Raw genomic sequence first — 22,589 nt, forward strand, 5'->3', positions numbered from 1 at the left:
TTTGATTCACTCCAGATGAAGGGTTTACGCCCGAAACGTCGATTCTCCTGCTCCTCGGATGCTGCCTGACCTGCTGTGCTTTTCCAGCCACCACACTTTCGACACTGAATGAATTCTGCTTGAATGCAGATGAACGTATGTCAAGTGGAGAGAGGATTGTACTCTATTGTAAGGTCCCATGTCTTAATAGGCTCTTGATACTTAGAGTTTCGTCTCATGCCTGAAAAGTGTCTACTTGAATGAAGAACCAAACATTTGCTAATGCAGCAATGTGAGTTACAGCCTCTAGCTGAGGGGATTCAAAAAGAACAAAGACAGCTGCAGCTGAATAATTAAACTGCTCATACCACTTACTGATTTATTTTCTGTAAAGTGCTGTGACCTGGTCCATATGTATATGTGGGTCACAAGCCTATTTCATTTTAAGTTTATTTCATTTTAAATCATATTTATTGCCTTCAAAGAAGCATTAGTAGAACTTAGTTCAGAACAGATGAAGGTACCAGATGGAACAATGGATCAGTTAACTTTTCAATTCTAGTTTGCATTAAGACTGAAAGTATGATTCCCTTCTCTCTCTCTCTCTATCTCTCTCTCTCTGTGTTTGCTGTGATATCCCTTATGTGTAAGATTAGGCAAAAATATCTTCAGAGTTATATAGAAACAAGGACCAGCACACACAACTTTTTATTGAATTTTAGGGATATCGTTACTGCAGGTTTATTGCATGCATCCAGTGTTATCACAAGTGTTCCAAGGTTAGCTGGAGCACTCATTGACATTTTCATGGCTAACCTATTCAGAAATATTATTACACACCTCTAGAGAAGTTTCAGCTTGAAGCCAGCCTCCTGGCTCAGAGATAGGGACACTAATACCACACCACAAGAACCCTTGGAGCATTCATGTTGAACAGGTTTAATACTTCACTGTTCCCCACAAAAGCTGTGACACTTACAGGATGGATTGTCAATGTAGTGTTAATTAGGAGGAATTCCAGCAATATTTACAGCCATTTGATGGAGATAACTTTTTTTTACAGTCTGAACAAAGTTCCTACAGAATCATAGAGTCATACAGCGTGGAAACAGACCCTTCGGTCCTATCAGTCCATGCCAAAAATAATCCCAAACCAAACTAGTCCCACCCAGCCCATATCCCTCTAACCTTTTCCTACTCATGTACTTCTCTAAGAGTCTTCTAAACGTTGTAACTGTGTCGATATTCACCACTTCCTCAGCAAGTTCATTCCACATGAACTACCCGGTGTGGAAAAATCTTGCCTCTCATCTCTTTTTTTAAATATCTCCCCTCTCACCTTAAAAATTTGTCCTCAAGTCTAGAAATCCGCTATTCGAGGGGAAAAAACACCTGCCATTCATCCTATAACCCTATTTATGCCACATCTGATTTTATAAACCTCTATAAGGTTACCCCTCAACTTCCAACACTCCAGTAAAAAAAGTCCCAGCCTCTCCAGCCTTTCTTTATAACTCAATCCTTCATGCCCGGCAACATCCTGGTAAATCCCTTTGAACCCTCTCCAGTTTAATAATATCCTTACTTTAAAAGGGTGACCAGAACTGGACACAGTTCTCCAGAAGAGGCCTCACCAATGTCCTGTACAATCTCAACATGACATCCCAACTCCTATATGCAAAGGAATGCAAATGTGCTAAACGCCTTTTTAATCACCCTGTCTGTGTGAGGCAAACTTCAAAGAATCATGTACTTGAACTCCTAGATTCTTCTGTTTTCCAACATTACAAAGGCCCTAACCATGAATTGTATAAAACCTGCCCTGTTTGTTGTGTCAAAATGCAATAGCTTGCATTTATCCAAATTGAACTCCATCCGCCATTTCTCAGCCTATTGACACATTTAATCAAGATCCCTTTGTAATCTTAGAAAACCTTTTTCACTATCTACCAAGCCACCAGTTTTGGTGTCATCTGCAAACTCAGTAATCATGCCTCATCTGTGCACCTTATAAAGTTGACTCAAGGATGGGTCTGCAGAACTGTCTATCCCAGGCTGGGCTGAACACCATAAGTAGGTACGCTATTTTGGTGTTCAGCAATAAATTATTTTCCTTTCCAGTCGTGCATGCTGAGTTATTACATTGACAATGAGAGTGGAAAAACGTATCAGACAACCTTGCCTTTCAAAGGACCTGGGAAGACCGTGACAAAGAAATAATGGAAGTGTCACTCTTTGGGAAAGTGAAAGCTTATGATGAGGGTGTGGAGGATTGGCCCCCTCCAAAGATCAAAAGAATAAGCTACAGGACAGAAGAGAATCACTGACAGAAAGTCATTCTCCTGACCATTTGTGGGGTCCCAACTTTCAGCCTACCCAGCAGCCCCGATGGTGGATCACTGTGAACTCAAACCATTTGTTATATTGCAGCATTACAGGTTTAACACAGCAAATAGACTTCCTGGGGAACCAGTTACTGATTTCTTGATGAAATGCAGAAATTGTCAGAACACTGAGTGTAGGTCAGCACTTCAAGAAATGTTAAAGGATCGCTTCGTTTGCAGAAATTAATAATCTTGTGACCAAAAGGAAGCCACTGGTTGAACCAGATCTGGTCCTCAAAAAATTCACAGAGCTGGCTCTTTCCCACAAAAATATGGAAAAAGGCTCCAGGGCCAATAGACGATACTGTCCTCAGCCTTGGGCTACCCCAACCCACATAACCAAGACCCAGCGGATCATACTCATAGCTCCCATTGGTTGCCAAGGATGACAATTGGGGTTGGAGGCTACAAAATTCCAAAACTGGACGGGAAGTTTTTCCTCAACATTATGAGGAGCAAGAATATCCATGCTGCATTTGTAGTTGTAGGATCGGCCCAGACAAAGTGACTGAAACTGACAAAACGTGTACTGCTCAAGCTGAAGAGTGACATCACCTCAAGACAGGGATTCACAAATAAATCAGTCTGAAGATGAGGAATTGATACAGCTAATTTACATTACAGCTCCCAAAGGGACCCCAAGAAAGATAAAAATTCAGGTAAATGGTTACCCCCTAAATATGGAGGTAAGTACAAGTGCTGCTGTATCTATCATTACGGAACAAACTTTTAGGAATTCTGATGGGGGGGGGCGGATCCTTTAACATTACTTTCTAAATTGAATATGAAACATTTGAGGAGAAAGTGAGGTCTGCAGATGCTGGAGATCAGAGCTGGAAATGTGTTGCTGGAAAAGCGCAGCAGGTCAGGCAGCATCCAGGGAACAGGAGAATCGACGTTTCGGGCATTCCTGAAGAAGGGCTTATGCCCGAAACGTCGATTCTCCTGTTCCCTGGATGCTGCCTGACCTGTTGCGCTTTTCCAGCAACACATTTCCAGCGAATATGAAACATGCCTACCTCCATTGGGGGCTGAACGGGTCATCCAGGAATTATATTACGATAAATACTCACAAAGGAATGTATGAATACACCCACTTGTCCTTTGAGGTATCTTCAGCTGGCACCATCTTTCAAAGGGTGAATATTCTCCAAGGCATACCCAGAATGGCAGTCTATCTGGACGACATTTTAATCCTAGGAGCTGTTGCCTGTAACAAATTCCAGTGCATTCCTAGGGTCTTTGCCATTGCCTCTATTTTCTCTTTGAAAACCCCAATGGGTGTATTGAACATTTCGAACCTTTCATATTTCACATTTCACCTTCATGTGCAATTGCATCAAAGCTAGCTATGTCAAGAACGGCAACACAGATCACAAAGAAAAGAGAAAAGGAATGAGACAGCCTTACTGCAGACAGTAAAAGGGAGAAGCTAACATTTAGTCTTAACAATGGCCTATCTCCTTTTAGAAACATTTGCCAAGAATGGGGCAATCAGAGTGTAATTTAATTTCTGTTTTCCAGCATCCACAGTTTTTCCTTTTCTGAAATAGAGGTATTCTGTTTTTGTGTGGTTGAATGCTTTCACTAGGAGTAAAAAAAAATCATGAAACATCTATGTATCCTAGTTACTAAATGGCACTACAGTCACATTCAGATTGTTTTTACAGTTCAGAGAGGATTGCAACATCAGGTAATTATTTCGCTGGTGTATTAAGCAAATCTGTCATAAAAGGTTTATTATACAACTAAAGTTAATTACGGAATAGAAGTTTTGTTTAATTTCATAGTCACTCTGAATAACATGCAGACACTTGAATCTGATTTGTAATAATGTTTTCATGTTTGAAGCTATTAGTTATTATAAAGACTAGCGTAATGTCTTTAGCAGATTTATGTCCCATGATTAATTAATGTTTACTCAGCCTTAGTTATGATGTTGAATTTTTCATTTCATTTTTAATCAATTTTGAATGATTCTGGTTCTGTTGATTCATTGTATTTTTTAAAGTAATTGTAATTTAGTGCCTTCCTCTGCGTGACACCATGTTTTGAGCATAAGAGGACAGGCAGGCAAGACTTTGTTAATGTTATTATACCTGAACAGATTGTGCATTAATTCCATTTTTCCTCTGGTGAAATATATTCTTTGATTGTCACATGCACTGATGGATCAGTCAAATTCTGGAGCTACTTGTGAAAGGAGATTCGCTCTGGTGAAATGTTGAAGTGTTATGCTTTACACTGGTTCACAAAAGCATCAATTAACCGACTACTTTATAAATATCTCTTTCTTTGAAGTAAAGATCTCCTATTATTCTTAGAAAACATCGACGACCCCAAACTTCTTTTTCCATTTTAAACTTTGGCCCCTTGCTCAGTCCTTCCAACATCACTGTTGACACCTACATTAAATGTTTAAAATTTCTCATCAGCTCAACTTCCTTCTTTTCCATCAAAATCATTCCATTTAATTCATCTCTATTTGAATCTCTCTACTCTTGTTTCTATCACACTCAGGATACTAAGAAAGCCCTGGTCAAACACAGTAATGTTCTGTGTAACTTCATCCATTGTATATTCAACTTTCTTTTTTCCCTCCTAAGTGGGAGACCAAATGATCAGGTGATGTCTGTTCAAATTGTTTCAGAGTGTAGTGAAACTGTTTATAAATTATTGCTGATTAAGCTTTGGTAGCATTTATCAACACAAATGTTTATATTAACAGAAACTTCAGGTGGAGAACAGAAAATGACCAGAACTGAAAAACCTTAATATGGAGTGAGAATGCAGGAATCTCACTGCAGATATCACAACAATCTGAATCTAACACTGCCAGGCAATCAATATTGAAAGGGTGAAGGGAAGATCCCAAAGGAATTGGAGACAGTAAGGACTACAGATGCTGGAAGCTAGAGTCAAGCGATGTGGAACTGGAAAAGCACAACAGGTCAGACAGCATCCGAGGAGCAAGAAACGTTGACTTCCCTACTCCTCAGATGTTGTCTGACCTGCTGTGCTTTCCCAGCTCCACATCTATTGATCCCAAGGGAATGATGTGTACGGAAAGTCTTCAGGATGTTACAGTGTGGTAGATGTGTAGGGATTGCTAACAATATTTCAGAAAGAAAAACAACTAATATTTATTCCCTTTCCATGATCATTCCAATACTGTATGTCATTTGATTACGCTTCTTGGACAGCACATCCCCAACCTGTGGCCTGTCCGACCTAGACAGACAAGGGAGAAGGTGAAGGGGAACTACGCTGGGGTAATCTAACATGTACTTATTTTGCTCATGTGTCAGCCACAAGCTGTAAGTTTATTGTGGATGCCGGTTAGCTGTTGCTAATTTTATGGTTGATAAATAAGGAAAATAGAGCCAAAAGGGAATGAAAATATTATTAGAATGATTTAATTGACAATGATTGATTTTTGTGGTCAGAGTGCAATTCATGAATGGTAACTTGGAAACAAATTGAGGTCCTTGATTAATTATTTTTGCTCCTTACTTGTTTTGCTTAATGTTTACTTTGTCCCCAAATTGGTTCAAAGATAGAAGACAGAGGGTGGTGGTGGAAGGCTATTTTTCAGACTGGAGGCCTGTGACCAGTGGAGTGCCACAAGGATCGGTGCTGGGTCCGGCTGAGGGGTGACCTTATAGAGGTTTACAAAATCATGTGGGGCATGGATAGGATAAATAGACAAAGTCTTTTCCCTGGGGTCGGGGAGTCCAGAATACAGGGCACAGGTTTAGAGTGAGAGGGGAAAGATATAAAACAGACCTAAGGGACAACTTTTTCACACAGAGGGTGGTACGTGTCTGGAATGGGCTACCAGAAAAAGTAGTGGAGGCTGGTACAATTGCAACATTTAAAAAGCATTTGGATGAGTATATGAATAGGAAGGGTTTGGAGGGATATGGGCCGGGTGCTGGCAGATGGGACTAGATTGGGTTGGGATATCTGGTCGGCATGGACGGGTTGGACCGAAGGGTCTGTTTCCATGCTGTACATCTGTATGACTCTATATTTGAAAATGTAACAGATAAACGATGTTATCTGAGATAAGTGGGATTTTCTTGTTCTAAAATATGTGACACTTTAGCAATGTGATGCCCTGAATTATGACACTTCTGAGGTAAAATCATAGATTCCCTACAGTGTGGAAGGAGACCATTTGGCCATTGAGTCCACACTGACCCTCTGAAGAGCGACCCCCCCCAGACCCACTCCCCTACACTATCCCTGTAGCACTTCATTTCCCATGGCTAATTCACCTAACCCGCACATCCCTGGACACAATGGGCAATTTAGCATGGCCAATCCACCTAACCTGCGCAACTTTGGATTGTGGGAAGAAACCGGAGCACCCTGAGGAAACCCACGCAGACACGGGGAGAATAGGCAAACATCACACAGACCATCGCCTGAGGCTGGAATTCAACCCAGGTCCCTAGTGCTAATCTTTGATCCACCGTATGCGGTCCCTTCAGCTACTGTTTCAAGGATACATCTTGAAAAAGATATTGAAGGATTCTTTAAGATAGCAGAAGCATTTGGACTGTTTAAAATCTATGAGCAAGGGCATGCTTCATAAGTCAACTCCCATCTCTCGATGAGACCAGCAGTTTATGCTTTTGGATAAAATTCCTACGGGAAACAGTTCAGCAGAAAAGTGGTTTTGTAACAATGACTCTTTCATTCTTTGAGGATAAAGAGAAGCTGTTCGTGTTTGATGAGGCGAATCTTACTTGACTCATGCTTACATCAGATATTCAGCACAACCCAAGAAATGACCACTTCTCACTGTGATATTTGTCAATATGAACTAAAATTCTGATGAAATATTATGAAAGTCATGTTAATTGTGTCGGTTTATATAAAGGCTGATGTAAGTATAGCTGAATAGTTACACTGAAAATTTACTTGTAGCACTTACCAACATATATAATCAGGAATTGTTTCACGGGAATCAGTTCTGTAGAAACCATAGATGCAGGAAAGTATTTATATTGCACTTTGTATTTAAGTATGAGCTGTTCAAAGCAATCTTTCCTGAACATTTCTGAATAAATGTGAATCTTTTATTTAACTTTCTTGTGCTTATAGTTTCCCTGTTTTATTGCTTTTCGAATCAACCCTTTTGTACAAAGTTAATGTGGGTTTTAATGTTTTCTTTTCCTAAGCCTTCAACATCAAGTGTAGGAATGTTTAAGGTCAGAGTCAGGCGAAGGTGCTACACTCCAGAAGCTTGTGATTTCAAATAAACCTGTTGGACTATAACCTGGTGTCGTCTAACTTCAGTCCCAACACTGGCACCTCCACATCAAGAATGTTTGAGAGTGAGTTGGACAAGTATAAGCTGATCAGAGTGAGTCAGTGTGAATTTTTGAAAGGTAAGTCAAGTCTGACTATTCCAGTTGAATGTTTTGTAGAGGTTACTAATGCGATGAGTGACAGAGTATTATGGATACCAAAACAAAATACTGCAGATTTCAGAAAGCAGAAGTACCAGCAGAAAACACTTGAAATTTCAGCAGGTCAAGCAGCATCTTTGACGAGAGAAACAAAGTTAACTTGGCAGGTTGATATCTACACATCTGCAGTCTCTGCCCATGATGACTTTCAAAAAACATTTGAACAAGTTCCGAATAAAGGTTTCTTAGCAAACTACCATAAAAATATATTATTACTGATTGAAACTGACTTTGGGACATGTGGGTGGTCATTGACTTGAAGACCGTAAGACCGTAAGACACAGGAGCAGAAATGAGTCCATTCCGTCCATCGAGTCTGCTCTGCCTTTCAATCATGGCTGATACGTTTCTCAACCCCTTCTCCCGCTTTTTCCCTGTAACTCTTAATCCCCTTGATACTTAAGAACCTATCTATCTCAGTCTTAAATATACTCAATGACCTGGCCTCCACAGCCTTCTGTGGGAATGAATTCCATGAATTCATCACTCGCTGGCTGAAGAAGTTTCTCATTATTTCTGTTCTAAAAGGTCTTCCCTTTACTCTAAGGCTGTGCCCTCTGGTCCTAGTCTCTCCTACCAATGAAAACATCTTCCCAATGTCGACTCTATCTAGGCTATTCAGTATTTCATCCTTCTAAAGTCTGATGGCCCAGTATGGGCCTAGACTCCTCAAATGTTCCTCGTATGTTAAGCTATTTCATTCCTGGGGACATTCTTGTGAACCTGCTCTGAACACTCTCCAGGGCCTGTACAACCTCCCTGTGATATGGGACCCAAAACTATGCACAATACTCAAGACGTGGTCTGACCAGAAAAGGCAAGTGATCAAGGCAGCAAATTCTCATGGAATGTGATATGTTGTGTCCCACATGCAAAGATTTGAACTAGTACCTCAACCTTTCACTGTGTGATAGGTTAAGGAGCACAAAATTGTGGATGGCACTAATTTAAGAGAAATATAGAAAACTAGAACTGGAGTAGACCATTCAGCCCTTTGAGCCTTCTCCATCATTCATTATAATCATGGCTGATCATCCACTCAATAGCTATTCCTGTTTGTCCCCTCTATCCTTTGATTCCTTTAGCCCCAAGACCTATATCCATCGCCTTCTTGAAATCATACAATGTTCTGGCTTTGACTGCTCTTTGTGATAATGAATTCTACAAGCCTACCACTCTCTGGGTGAAGAATTAAGTTATATAGTTAGAAACGTGAAATAACCAAAGGACACATTCAGTGTAGCATCCAATGGAGAGAAAGTAAGCTAATATTTTGAGACTGGATGACTCTGATGAAGAGTTATCTAGACTTGAAACATTAGCTTGCTGTCTCTCCTTAAATGTTGCCTAACCAGCTGTGATCTCTAGCATTTGTTGTTTCCAGTTCAGATTCCAGTATCTGCAGTAATTTGCTCCAACATATTCAGTATACTTCAGGCATACAGGATCCTTGGCTTTATAAATAGGAACATAAGCTGCGATATTTGTCCGTGAGTTAGGTGCACAGATGTGGGAGAATTTCTAGCACCGTGGATATGATGTTGATAAATTTGCTGCCTGAAGGTCAGACCTCCAGTGTAGGGATGCAGGCAATATTTGAGGTATTAGTCTCATCAACCTTCTCTGAACTGACACCGATGCCTTTACATCCTTCCTATGATGATGGTGATTTCCCTGAGTTCCTCCCTCCCTTCTATTTCTTCATTTATCATTGCTTCTTGGGATGTTACACATATCCTCTGTACAGAAGAGTGATGCAAAATACATGTTCAATGCATCTCCCATTTTCACATTCTCCATTCTTAATTCTTCAGTTTTCCTTTCTATTGGATCAATACTCACTTTGTTAATATTTGTATTCTTAAAAAGTCCCCCCAAAAAACTTGAAATATCCCCCTATCCCTCAGCCTTTGCACATACTCGATGTTGCGCCAACCTGTGAAACCAACCTGAAGCCCATCTAACCTACTCTATTCCATTCATATCCATATGCCTATCCAATGACCATTTAAATGCCCTTGAAGTTGACGAGTTGACTACTGTTGCAGGCAGGGCATTCCACACCCCTACAACTCTCTGAGTAAAAAGTGGAAACAATTATTTTAAAGATGCAATTAAGGACAATTATGAGGCCATAAAAGTGGAATTGAATAATGTAAATTAGCAAATTAAGTTAAAGGATAAGATGATATCTCAGAGTATACAGAATAGGTATATCCTGATAATAAGAGAAAATTGAAGGACAGACTCACAGGTCAAGTTTAACTAGAAATGTGGAAGATTGTATCAAATGAAAAGAAAAAATATACAATTGTGTACAGACAAGTGGTGTTTAGAAAACTGGACAGCATAAAAAACAAGAAAAGAATGATAAACTGAGAAGTATTAGAGTGTGACAGAAAGCTCGCCAGAAACATAACTCAGTAAGAGCTCCTGATAAATATTTAAAGAAGAAAAGAGTTAACAAAGTGGGTATTCATCCTATGGAAAGGAAAACTGAAGAATTAGTAACGGCAAGTGTGAAAATAGGAGATGCATTGAACAGGTATTTTGCATCATTCTTCTCTATAGAAGATATATCTAACGTCCGAAGAAGCAATGATAAATGAAGAAATCGAAGGGAAGGAGGACCTGAGGAAAATCACAATCACCAGAAGAAGGATGGAAATGCAGAAAGTTTATGTGAATAACACCTCCAGTGGGCAGTTATCTCATCAGGAAATGTTCAACAAATCAGGCGGTGTTGTCATAGCGATAACATCATTTGACGAGTAACGTTGCGACTTGTTGGGTGGATATGGTTTCAAATCTCACCACAACAAGCTATAAAGTTTGAATTAAGTTCTTTTTTGATAGATAAGTGTTTAATCATTAAGGAAACCAAGGGTTATGGAGAAAAGGCAAGAAAATGGAGTAGAAGATTATCAGATAAATCATGATTGTATTGAATGGTATGGCAGACTTGATGAGTTGAATGGCCTACCTTTGTTCCTATGTTATGTTGTTTATTGCCTAAGCTAGGGTTGTAAGCTAGAAGAGCAGGATTAAAACATATTAGATGTTGAGCATTCTTGACAAAGTATTTGTGGAGAGGATGGTTTATTTTCTTTGAAGAGGTGACAAAGTTGATTGATGAGGGAAGAGCTGTAGATGTCATGTACATGAACAGCAGTAAGGTGTTTGATAAGGTTCCCAATGGTAGACTTTCTAAAAAGTCGCATGGGGTCCAGGGAGTACTAGCTAGATGGATAGAGAACTGGCTGGGCAACAGGAGAGAGAGAGTAGTAGTAGAAGGGAGTTTCTCAAAATGGAGAACTGTGACCAATGGTGTTCCGTGTTGGGACCACTGTTGTTTGTGATAGAAATAAATGATCTGGAGGAAGGTATGGGTGGTCTGATTAGCAAGTTTGTAGATGACACTAAGACTGGTGGAGTAGCAGATAGTGAAGGGAACTGTCAGAGAATGCAGCAGAATATAGATAGATTGGAGAGATGGGCAGAGAAATGGCAGATGGAGTTCAATCTGGGCAAATGTGAGGTAATGTGTTTTGGAAGATCCAATTCAAGAGCGAACTATATAGTAAATGGAAAATTCCTGGGGAAAATTGATTTACAGAGAGATTTGGGTGTTCAGGTCCAATGGCAGGTCAAGGCAGATCAATAGAGTGGTCAAGAAGGCTTACGGCATGCTTTCCTTCATTGGATGGGGTATTGAGTACAAGAGTTGGCAGTTATGTTACGGTTCTATAGGACTTCGGTTCGGCCACATTTGGAATACTGCATACAGTTCTGGTCACCACATTACCAAAAGGATGAGGATGCTTTGGAGAGGATGCAGAGGAGGTTCACTGGGATGTTGCCTGATATGGAGGGTGCTAGCTACAAAGAGAGGTTGAGTAGATTCGGATTATTTTCATTAGAAAGATGAAGGTTGAGGGGGGACCTGATTGAGGTCAACAAAATCATGAGAGGTAGAGACAGGGTGGATAGCAAGAAGCTTTTTCCAAGAGTGGGGGACTCAATACTAGGGGCCATGAGTTCAAAGGGAGAGGGGAAAGGTTTAGGGGAGATATGTGTGGAAAATTCTTTAGGCAGAGGGTGGTGGGTACCTGGAATACGTTGCCAGCGGAGCTGGAAGAGACAGGCACGATAGTGTCACTTAAGATGTATCTAGGCAGATACATGAATGGGCAGGGAGCAGAGGGATACAAGGCCTTAGAAAATAGGCAGCAGGTTTGGATAGAGGATCTGGATTCAAGCAGCCGAAGGATCTGTTCCTGTGCTGTAATTTTCTTTGTTCTATGTTCTCTTCTGGGAGAAGCTAGAACCAGGAATCACTGTTTGAAAATCAGTAATCACCCATTTGAACAGAGATAACATGAAAATAATTCTGTCACAGGGTTGTGAGTCTTTGGAGCTCTCTTCCTGAAGAAGGGCATGTGCCCGAAACGTCGAATCTTCTGTTCCCTAGATGCTGCCTGACCTGCTGTGCTGTTCCAGCAATAAAGTTTCAGCTTTGATCTCCAGCGTCTGCAGACCTCACTTTCTCCTCGGAGCTCTCTTAGTGAAAGGTGATGGAAACAGAGTCCTTGAACAGCTTTGAAGCAGCAGTAGATGATTCTTGTTAAGCAAGGCAGTGAAGGGTTATCTGGGGTAGCCAGGTATGACAGTCGGTGGTTACAATCAGTCAGCCATGATTTTATTGAATGGCACAGTAGGCCTGAAGCGCTAAATGGCCTACCTCCTGCTTCTAATTAATTGGTTTGCTCTTGCTCCATTGGTTTGTAGGTATGTTTACATCTGTACTCTCCAAGACAACCTATATCCTGTACCCAGCCTGCATGCTCTATAGCTGTCTGACAACTTAATGATGACTCATGCCAAACCATGCCCACCCCATGCCACCATTTTGCGTTACACCTATCACGCAAGCTCCCAAGCATTCATCCCAGACAGACCTCAGGACCTAGGCAGATTGCAGTTAAATAAAAATCTATAAAATAACATTTGAAATGCCTATGGAAGGCCAATACATTGAAAAAAACCCCACATTTGTCAAAATTAATCTACAACATGTGCATTCCTTCTACATGATGCCTTATAAGAACAAACATTTCATTCCAACACACAATTCCTTAAAATATTAAGCATTTGAATTTGTATTCTCACTTGAAGTAGTCTATAACCACCTGGAGCCGTCAATCAAACTGTGAAATGGCTGGCACCCTGCTGCAATAATAGAAGATTGAGAAATCAGTCTGCAGCAGTAAACTAATGATGAAAATAGTAAACAATCTTTGGACAAGAATAATTTAAAATAATTTGTGCTTTCATTCAAAATTTAAAACTCCATGTCTTTTAAATGTTTTGACATCTTGATAGCGTCCTTTGATAAATCACTTTGACAGTTCTTCAACACATTTTCACATGTTCTCTTGACACGTCTGACAGATTGAATTCTCAGTTGCTGTTCACAGTCTTGGCAGTTGACTTTGATAGGCCTGTTGACAGTTCCAGTGAACCTGAATGTTAATGAGGGCATGCACTTCTTAAGCACATTCATTGCCACTTTTAACAATTCCAAAGGACAGCTTACTTCATCCAAAGGACACCCGGCTACCTCCAAAGCTGTTTCAGGACTCATCCAAAGGGTACCTTAACTCTCCAGAGGAATGTCCTGCCCACCCAAGGAATTGAACAAATTTCTGACTTGCATTTTTACAAGGTCTACTGTACACATTCTTGGGCTAAATATCTGATTTTAGTGGAGAAGCTGAAGGTTTAAATTACAGCTGCTTTTGTGATGCACAAAATCCCCCTTCCCTCCCCAGGAAAATAGGAAGTGTTATATTTGCGGTCAGAGTTTGTGATTTCTCGGATCATCCACTATTTTTGTTATAATGGTAACCCATGGTAATGGAAGGAAATAACGTTAAACTATTGTAGGGTCCACCTGTTAGGTAACAGCCTACAGTATTGGATCCAATCCTAGGAACAACACTTCAGGAAGAATGTAGTGCAACATTGAAGAGTTGGAAGGAATTTTATTAGGATGACTCTCGGATGTGGAACTTTAGTTACCTGGAGGAAATTAAAAAAGCCCGGTGTTAGATCTTAAGAAATGGGAACAGGAGGAGGCCATTCAGCCCTTTATCCTGCTCAACCAATCAATAGGATTGTGGCTAATGTCCGAAGACCTGAGAAGGTCAAAGTGAGCATTGTTAAAGGTATTCAAATCATGATGTTTCTGGTGGAGGAAACAAGGAAAAAATGCATCAGTAACAGATTAAGTTGTCAGAGGACACAGAGTTATGGTGCAAGATCAAAATATTGCAGAAGCTGTAAAACTGAAAGAAAATCAAACAATGGTTGGAAATACTCAGCAGATCAGGCAGTATTTGTGGAGAGAAACAAAGTTGATCAGAATCAGGGATTCTGATAAAAAGTCATTTTTGACCCAAAATGTTAACATAGATTTATGATAATAGGCAAAAATGAATCAGTGGGTAGGGTAGATGAAGAAAACATTGTTTTTAATCAAGTTCTTAAGCAAAGGTGATTGAAGAAGATTCAAGAACAACTTTCAAAAGGGAATCAAGTGAATACTAATTGAAAGTGAAACATTTGCAGTGTGGCGAAGAAAGGGTAGCAGATTGACAATGATCGATCAAACAGCTTATCATGGAGCTGATGTGAATGTGATGGAACAAATGACCTCTGCGCTCCATAATTCAAGATTTTGCATAAGTGGACAAAACAATGTCAGGTAGCATTCAGTGTAGGACAGCTTGCGTACTTCATTTTTATCCTGGAAAGACAAGGAGTATTTCCCTAATGGCTTTTGGTGTCCACGTACAAAATTAATTAATGCCAATGAACTAGCACAGCCAGTAATTAAAAGGGGCGATTTCAAATCTATAACCTCTTACTTCCAGGGGAAAACGAAGTGCAGAAAGTGATGTTTCAGTTGTATCGAACCTTGCTCAGGCATTATCTAATGTACAGTATTCAGTGTTGGACACTGCAATTCAGGAAGATTTAATCGATCTAATGGAGTGAGCAACAATGATTGAACCAGAATAATATCAGTGTTTAATGTGTTAAATTATGAGGACAGTTTGCATTAAGTTGGATTTTATTCTTTTGAATTTAAAGGGTTGGAAGGTATTTTTACTTTAATTTAATGCAGTTTTAATCTAGGTGCTTAAAATGCCGTAAAAGATTCGACAGAGTTGATGCAGAGAAACTGTTTCCTCTGGTGGGACTCAAGAACATGGGGCTATAATCTTAAAATTAAAGTCAAATTAAAAGTGAAAAGTAAGATAAAGAACCTCTGTTTTCAGAGTGGTGATAAGCAAGCAGTTCTCTCTTAAATTGTTGTGGCTGCTGGTTCAGTTTTCAAGATTTAAGAGTATCAGTAGATGTTTGTTTACAGTGTTAAGTTTCTTGTTTTAATCACTTCCCCTTTTCATTTGCAGGTTGAAACCAAGGCTGTACTGATGCCTGGATTTACAGTCAAGCAAGAAGGTCACATTTGAGGTCCTGTGAACAGAATTCAGAAGTCACGTGTCCATAACCTTAAATTCCAGCAGAAAATGACTGGCCTTGCAGCACCCTGGACCCTTAGGCTAGACAAGGTTACATTTCCTGCACTGTGGCTTAACGATGTGCTTACATTGTTTTTTTAATTACTCGTGGGTTGTGGGCATCACTGGCTGGCTGGCATGTCTTTCCTGTCCCTAGTTGCCCTTGAAAAGGTGGTGGCGAGCTGCCTGCTTTAACTGCTACTGTCTATCTGCTGTAGGTTGACGCATAATGCCCTTAGGGAGGGAATTCCAGGATTTTGACCCAGTGACAGTGAAGGAATGACGATATCTTTACAATCCAGGATGTAAAATTACACAATCACCAATTCTTTCCATCACTGAATATTTTAAGCATAAAAGCCATGGGGCATAAAAGCCGTCACTGTGCCGTGGGGCGGCACGGTGGCACAGTGGTTAGCACTGCTGCCTCACAGCGCCAGAGACCCGGGTTCAATTCCCACCTCAGGCGACTGACTGTGTGGAGTTTGCATGTTCTCCCCGTGTCTGCGTGGGTTTCCTCCGGTTTCCTCCCACAGTCCAAAGATGTGCAGATCAGGTGAATTGGCCATGCAAAATTGCCCGTAGTGTTAGGTAAGGGGTAAATGTAGGGGTATGGGTGGGTTGCGCTTCGGCGGGTCGGTGTGGACTTGTTGGGCCGAAGGGCCTGTTTCCACATTGTAAGTAATCTAAATCTAATCTAATTCAAAAAGCTTCTGATCCAAAATATATAAGTAAAATTGCCTATTGTATCAAATTGCTTGCCTTGTGTCTGATTTTCCTGTAGTTGAATCAAAAGTGAAAACCTTCCTGATCTGTTCAATGCTAACTGAGAAATGAACTTGGAAGTACTCAGGGATGCCCTCATAAGAACAGGATACGATGCTCAATTCATTGACAGCCAGTTCCGAGGTGCCACAGTGAGAAACAGTAATGGCCTCCTCAGGAGACAGACATGAGCTGCAACCAAGAGGGTACCATTTTTTGTCTCCTGGCTTCCCAGGAGCTGAAAAACTACACCATGTTCTTCGCAGCATGTAACACATTATCAATGAAGATGAGCACCTCGCCAAGACCTTCCCCACGCCTCCACTTCTCACCTTTAAACAACCACCATACCTCTAACAGATCATTGTTCGCAGCAAACTGCCCAACTTTCAGGACAACAAATAGCTCTGCTAACCATCCAACCCAAACTTTGGGTCTGTTACATGGATGACTAAACAAAACAAATTAGAGGAAACCTTCAAGACCATCAATAATACCCTTAATGGCATAAAACTCACTAAAGAGGAGGAAAACAACAACAAACTGCCATTCCTAGATGTCGCAGTAGAGCGAACAGCCAATGGGGAACTCTAAACCAGCATCTACAGGAAAACAACACATACTGACCAAATACTGAACTACAGAAGCAATCATAGTTGAAACTTTATTGCTGGAACAGCACAGCAGGTCAGGCAGCATCCAGGGAACAGGAGACTCGACGTTTCGGGCACAGGCCCTTCTTCAGGAATCTTCTTCCTGAAGAAGGGCCTGTGCCCGAAACGTCGAGTCTCCTGTTCCCTGGATGCTGCCTGACCTGCTGTGCTGTTCCAGCAATAAAGTTTCAACTTTGATCTCCAGCATCTGCAGACCTCACTTTCTCCTACAGAAGCAATCATCCCAACACCCACAAACAAAGCTGCATTAGAACATTATTCCAATGAACCAACGCACATTGCAGCGCAGAGGAACTACGCAGAGCAGAGGTAAATCACCTATACAGTGTATTCAAAAAGAATGGGCACCCAAAGAACACAGTCCACAGACTTCTCAGCAAAAAACCCAAACAAGCAGACGAAACACGTCCAGAAATCCTAGCCACTCTCCCCTACATCAAAGACACCTCGGAAATGACTGCCAGACTACTCAGACTCCTTGGCTTTAGGGTAGTCCACAAACCCACCAACGCACTACAACAGCAGCTAATGAACTTGAAAGACCCTATACAGACAACAAGCAAAACTAATGTCATTTATAAAATACCATGCAAGGACTGTAACAAACACTACATTGAACAAACAGGCAGAAAACTAGTCACCAGGATACATGAACACCAACTAGCCACAAAACAATATGACCCTTTCTCACTAATATCCTTACATACAGACGAGGAAGGACACCACTTCAACTGGGACAATACATCCATCCTAGGACAAGCCAAACAGTAGCACACATGAGAATTCCTAGAAGCATGGTATTCCAACCAGAACTCTATCAAGAAACACATTGACTTGAACCCGATTTACCACCCCATTGAGAAAAAGAACAGGAAATGATGTCACTACAGGAAATGATATCAACAACCCAAAGAAACCCAAACATATAAATAGAAAGCAAGAATCATCAGCAATGCTTCATCCGGAGGCTCACTGAAGGTGTTACCTAATATGGTGACGAAACATCTGAAAATGAACCTTCCAGCTCAGCGAGCAAACCTACATCCAGTTGTAGACAGTATTAACAATAGCATAAAATTACAAGAAAGATATTGATAGATTAGATGAATGGACAAAGCTGCAGCAGGTGGATTTTAATACATACAAGTGTGCGTTTAATCATTTTGAAATGAGAAAAAATAGATCAAGGTGTTTTTTAGAAGGCACAAAGTTAAATATATTGGTTGTCCAGCAGGATTTTGGGTACATAGTTCTTTAAAATGCTGTAAAAAGGAGCAGAAAAAAGCCAAGAAGGCTAATGAGGGAATGCTGGCCTTCATATCCAAAGAGTTGATAGAATGTGGCACTGGAAAAAGATCCATAGGTCAGGCAGCATCTGAGGAGCAGGAGTATCAAAGCTTTGGATATAAGCCCTTCATCAGGACTACCTTATCCCAGTTCCAACCTTTCAACACAGCATCGCCCTCATGACCTGTCCTACCTGTCCATCTTCCTTCCCACCTATCGGCTCCACCCTTCTCTCCGACCTATCACCATTACCCCCACCTTTATCTACCCATCGCACTCTCAGCTACCTTCCCCCCAGTCCCACCCCCTTCCCAGTTATCTCACCCCCTCCCATTTATCTCTCCCCCTCCATTTATCTCTCCCCCTCCCATTTATCTCTCCACCCCGTCAGCTCACAGCCTCATTCCTGATGAAGGGCTTTTGCCTGAAACTTCGATTTTCCTGCTCCTCCGATGCTGCCTGACCTGCTGTGCTTTTCCAGCACCACACTCTCAACTTTAATGGTGGTGAGCCATTCACTTCCTGACTCCTTCACAAAAATCCGGCTCAACTCTGATTCTCTCTTCACAAATGGACTGCTGAGTGTTTTTCAGCATTTTTACTTTTTATTGGCCTCAGGAATTCTTAATGCAGCCCTATTTAATGCAAATCAGCAATGCTTTTGGAAATAAAGTTTCCTCCATCTTTAGTGGTGTTGTTGCAATGCATTCAAACGAGGGTTGAAAACTTCAGACAAACAATACCAGACAAAAGGTTCACAGATGTAGAAACGGCTTGAAAATTTTAGTGATAAAAATACTGCTCAATTTCTGGAAGTTGGCTTTGTTTTCTTTGTGGATTTTTAAAATTAACAGATAAAAAATTATTCAAAATTTCAACACTAAAAGTTAAAAAACTAATCTCAAATTAGAAGGGGTAGGAAAGTGTATATTGTAATTATATTAAGAGTTGACCAAATGATAATTTGACCAAGGCACAGTGATTCCTTGTGATCGTAATGTTTTTATGTCAAGGCACAGTTCATGCTGACTAAGAAATGGCCTGTCTCTGTCCATGATGAATCAAGAATTGTTTTGGATGGGATTGCGGTTCATGAGAAAGACAAATTCATAGATGATGTATTCTGTTCTCAGTGAAATATAAATTCTGATAAATATTGTACGCAATCATGATGTCTGATTTTTTTGCCTTCGCACTGTTTTGTGGTTGGAAATACTGGATGATGGTAAACAAGAGTCAGTCTAGACAGTGTCATAACTCGCATGTTGTTAGCACATTTACTAGGCTACACCCATAATCTTAAAACCATACTTTCTTTGTTTCTGATAGAAGAGCTCACATGCATTAAAACTTACTCTAATCATGGGATGTCAAACGTAAGCTGTGAGATGAATTTGGCTTAAACATTCAATTTTGGATTTATCATCTTAGTTGGGGATGATAATTCTGTGTATATTAATGCACTCAGTCAATTAGCATGCTCTTTTCATGTTTCTAATATTCTTCGATTCTTATAGGTACTGGAAGTTACCACTAAAAATGAATGCTATCATCCAGTATGGTCCTTTGTCTATCCTGCAAGAAGTAGAAAGATCACTTATACATCCAATGGAGCACCCATCAACTGCAGTCTTACAATCTGCCATCTCACCAATTCACCAAATGTTTTGCAGACTAAAACATTGTATGGGACACTGCCTCTGTGCACAATTATTGTCATTATCATTGCTGACTGGGGAGACACCTCAAGAAAGATGGACCAAAGTATTTTCAGAAAAATGAGAATGTAGTCCGCTGAGATAAGCAGAGAGATCTTATGGTCCATGTTACAAAATCATTTATATGAAGTCTACAGATACAAGAAAGAATTGAAAAGGCTGATGGAATGCTATCCTTTACCTCAATCCACCAGAATAGGCTGGAGTGGAAGTTGAGCTGCAGTTGTACAGACGTGTGCTTAAACCATACCTAGGATATTGCATTCAGTCTTGGCCACAACACCCAATCTGGGGGGAGGTATTAGTCTTCTAGGCAATGCAGAGGAATTTGTTTTTTAAATTAGTCTTTCAAGGAATGGAGGTGTCCCCAACAAGGCCAGTATTAGTTGTCCATTTGTAGTTGGCCTTGAACTGCATGGCTTGCAGAAAACAGTTAAGAATCGACCACCATAGGTCTGGTGTCACATGTAGTTCAGGCCAGGTATGGATGGAAGATCTCCTTCCCAAAATGACATTCACCACAATCATACCGGTGCTAAAGAGTTGTATTATGATGGCAAATAGCATAGACCAGACTTGCATTTCTTTGTACGTAGATCATGAATGTTCGATCTAATTAAATTTAGTTTTTGTTATAAATTCATGGGATGTGGGCTTTAGTGGCTCGTCCAAAATTGATTGCCGTCCTTAGTTGACCTTGATGCAATTGTGGCGAGCTGCGCTCTTGAACCACTGCAGTTTATTTAATGCTGGTACATTTACAGTGCTGCTAGTGCAGGTGTTCCATGATTTTGACACTGCAACACTGAAGGGATAGTGACATGTTTCTAAATCAGATTAACAAATGGTTTGGAGGGAAATTTGAGATCATTGTGTTCCCATTTATTTATCATCCTTTCTAAATGATAGTCATTGTGGATTTCGGGTCTGTTGCCTATGGATCTTTGGAGAATTTCAGCTTGGCATTTTGTAAATGGTACATACTGCTGTTACTGAGCATCAGTGATGGAGTGAGTGGATGAGGTGCCAATCAGATGAATTGTTTTGTCCTGGGTTGCTGAGTTTTCTGAGTGCTTTTGGAGCTGCACACATCCAGATAAGTGGGAAGTATTCTATCACACTCCTGACTTGCGCCTTGCAGATGGTGGACAGGCTTTAGAGAGTCGAAAGGTGAAATATTTTTGCAGCATTCCCAACCTCTCACCTGCTCTTGTAGCCAAAGCATTTGTAACACTCATCCAGTTCAATTTCTGGTCAGTGAAAACCCCCAGTGATGTTGCTAGTAGGATTTAGTGATAGTAATGCTATTGAAGATAAAGGGGTGATGGTTTGATTTTTTATTATTGGAGATGGCATTTGTGTCATGTAAATGTTCCCTTGCAACTTGTCAGCGCAAACCTGGATATCGTACAGGTCTTGCTGCACATGAACATTGACTGCTTCAGTATCTGAGGAAATGTGAATGGTGCTGAACATTGTGCAATCATCAGTGAACATGCCTTATGATGCAGGGAAGGCATTGATGAAGCAGCTGAAGATGATTGGGCCTGGGACACTATCCTGAGGAACTCCTGCAGAGATGTCCTGGAGCTGAGATGACTGACTCCAACAAACATAGCCATCTTTCTTGGTGTTAGGAATGACACCAACCAGCAAAGAATTTACTCCCTGATTCCCATTGAATCTTTTTTTTTAAGGATTCCTTGATACCACACTTGATCAAATGTTGCTTTGATGTCAAGAGCAGGCACTCTCAGGTCACCTATGGAATTCAGCTCTTTCGTGTCTGAGCCAAGGCTCAGTGAAGTCAGGAGCAGAGTGGCCCTGAATGAAGCCTAAATGAGCGTTAGCGAGCAGGTTATTGCTACTTATTGATGACAGCTTTCATCACTTTACTAATGATCAAAAGCAGAATAATGGGGCAGTGATTGGCGAGGTTGGATTTTTTTCTGCATTTAATGTGTAGAACATTCATAGAACCCTAGAGTCATAGAGATGTACAGCATGGAAACAGACCCTTCAGTCCAACCCATCCATGCCGACCAGATATCCCAACTCAATCTGGTCCCACCTGCCAGCACCTGGCTGAACCCGAGTCTCTGGCGCTGCGAGGCAGCAGTGCTAACCACTGTGCCACCGTGCCGCCCACATATCTTTCCCCTTTCACCTTAAATCTATACCCTGTAGTTCTGGACCCCAGGGAAAAGACTTTGCCTAGTTACCCTATCCATGCCCCTCATAATTTTATAAACAGCTATAAAGTCACCAGTCAGCCTCCGACACGCCAGGGAAAACATTCCTAGCCTGTTCATCCTCTTCCTATAGCTCAAATCCTCCAACCCTGGCAACATCCTTGGAAATCTTTTCTGAACCCTTTCAAGTTTCACAACATCTTTCCGATAGGAAGGAGACCAGAATTGCAAGCAATATTCCAACAGTGGCCTAGTCAATGTCCTGTACAGTTGCAACATGTCCTCCCAACTCCTGTACTCAATACTCTGATCAATAAAGAAAGCATACCAAACGCCTTCTTCACTATCCTATCTACCTGCGACTCCACTTTAAAGGAGCTATGAATCTGCACTCCAAGGTCTCTTTGTTCAGCAACACTCCTGAGGACTTTACCATTAAGTGGATATCTCCTGCTAAGATTTGCTTTCCCAAAATGCAGCACCACGCATTTATCTGAATTAAACTCCATCTGCCACTTCTCAGC

The 22,589-nt window shown here is 40.9% G+C and overlaps 1 long non-coding RNA gene across 2 annotated transcripts in view; it reads left to right on the forward strand.

Moving 5' to 3' along the window:
• LOC122548612 overlaps positions 1–15,871 on the forward strand; it is a 34,179-nt gene extending 18,308 nt beyond the window's left edge. The window contains exons 1-3 of one of the 2 annotated variants that reach the window (XR_006311269.1): positions 7,027–7,257; positions 7,553–7,762; positions 15,322–15,871. This is a non-coding gene — a long non-coding RNA (uncharacterized LOC122548612). Of the gene's footprint in view, positions 1–7,026; positions 7,258–7,552; positions 7,763–15,321 lie in introns of those variants that run through there. The other variant, XR_006311268.1, reaches the window with a different exon arrangement.
• Positions 15,872–22,589: the final 6,718 nt, after the last annotated feature.

The sequence above is a fragment of the Chiloscyllium plagiosum genome, chromosome 3, assembly GCF_004010195.1.
Source record: "Chiloscyllium plagiosum isolate BGI_BamShark_2017 chromosome 3, ASM401019v2, whole genome shotgun sequence".
In the NCBI taxonomy this organism is placed as follows: Eukaryota; Metazoa; Chordata; class Chondrichthyes; order Orectolobiformes; family Hemiscylliidae; genus Chiloscyllium; species Chiloscyllium plagiosum.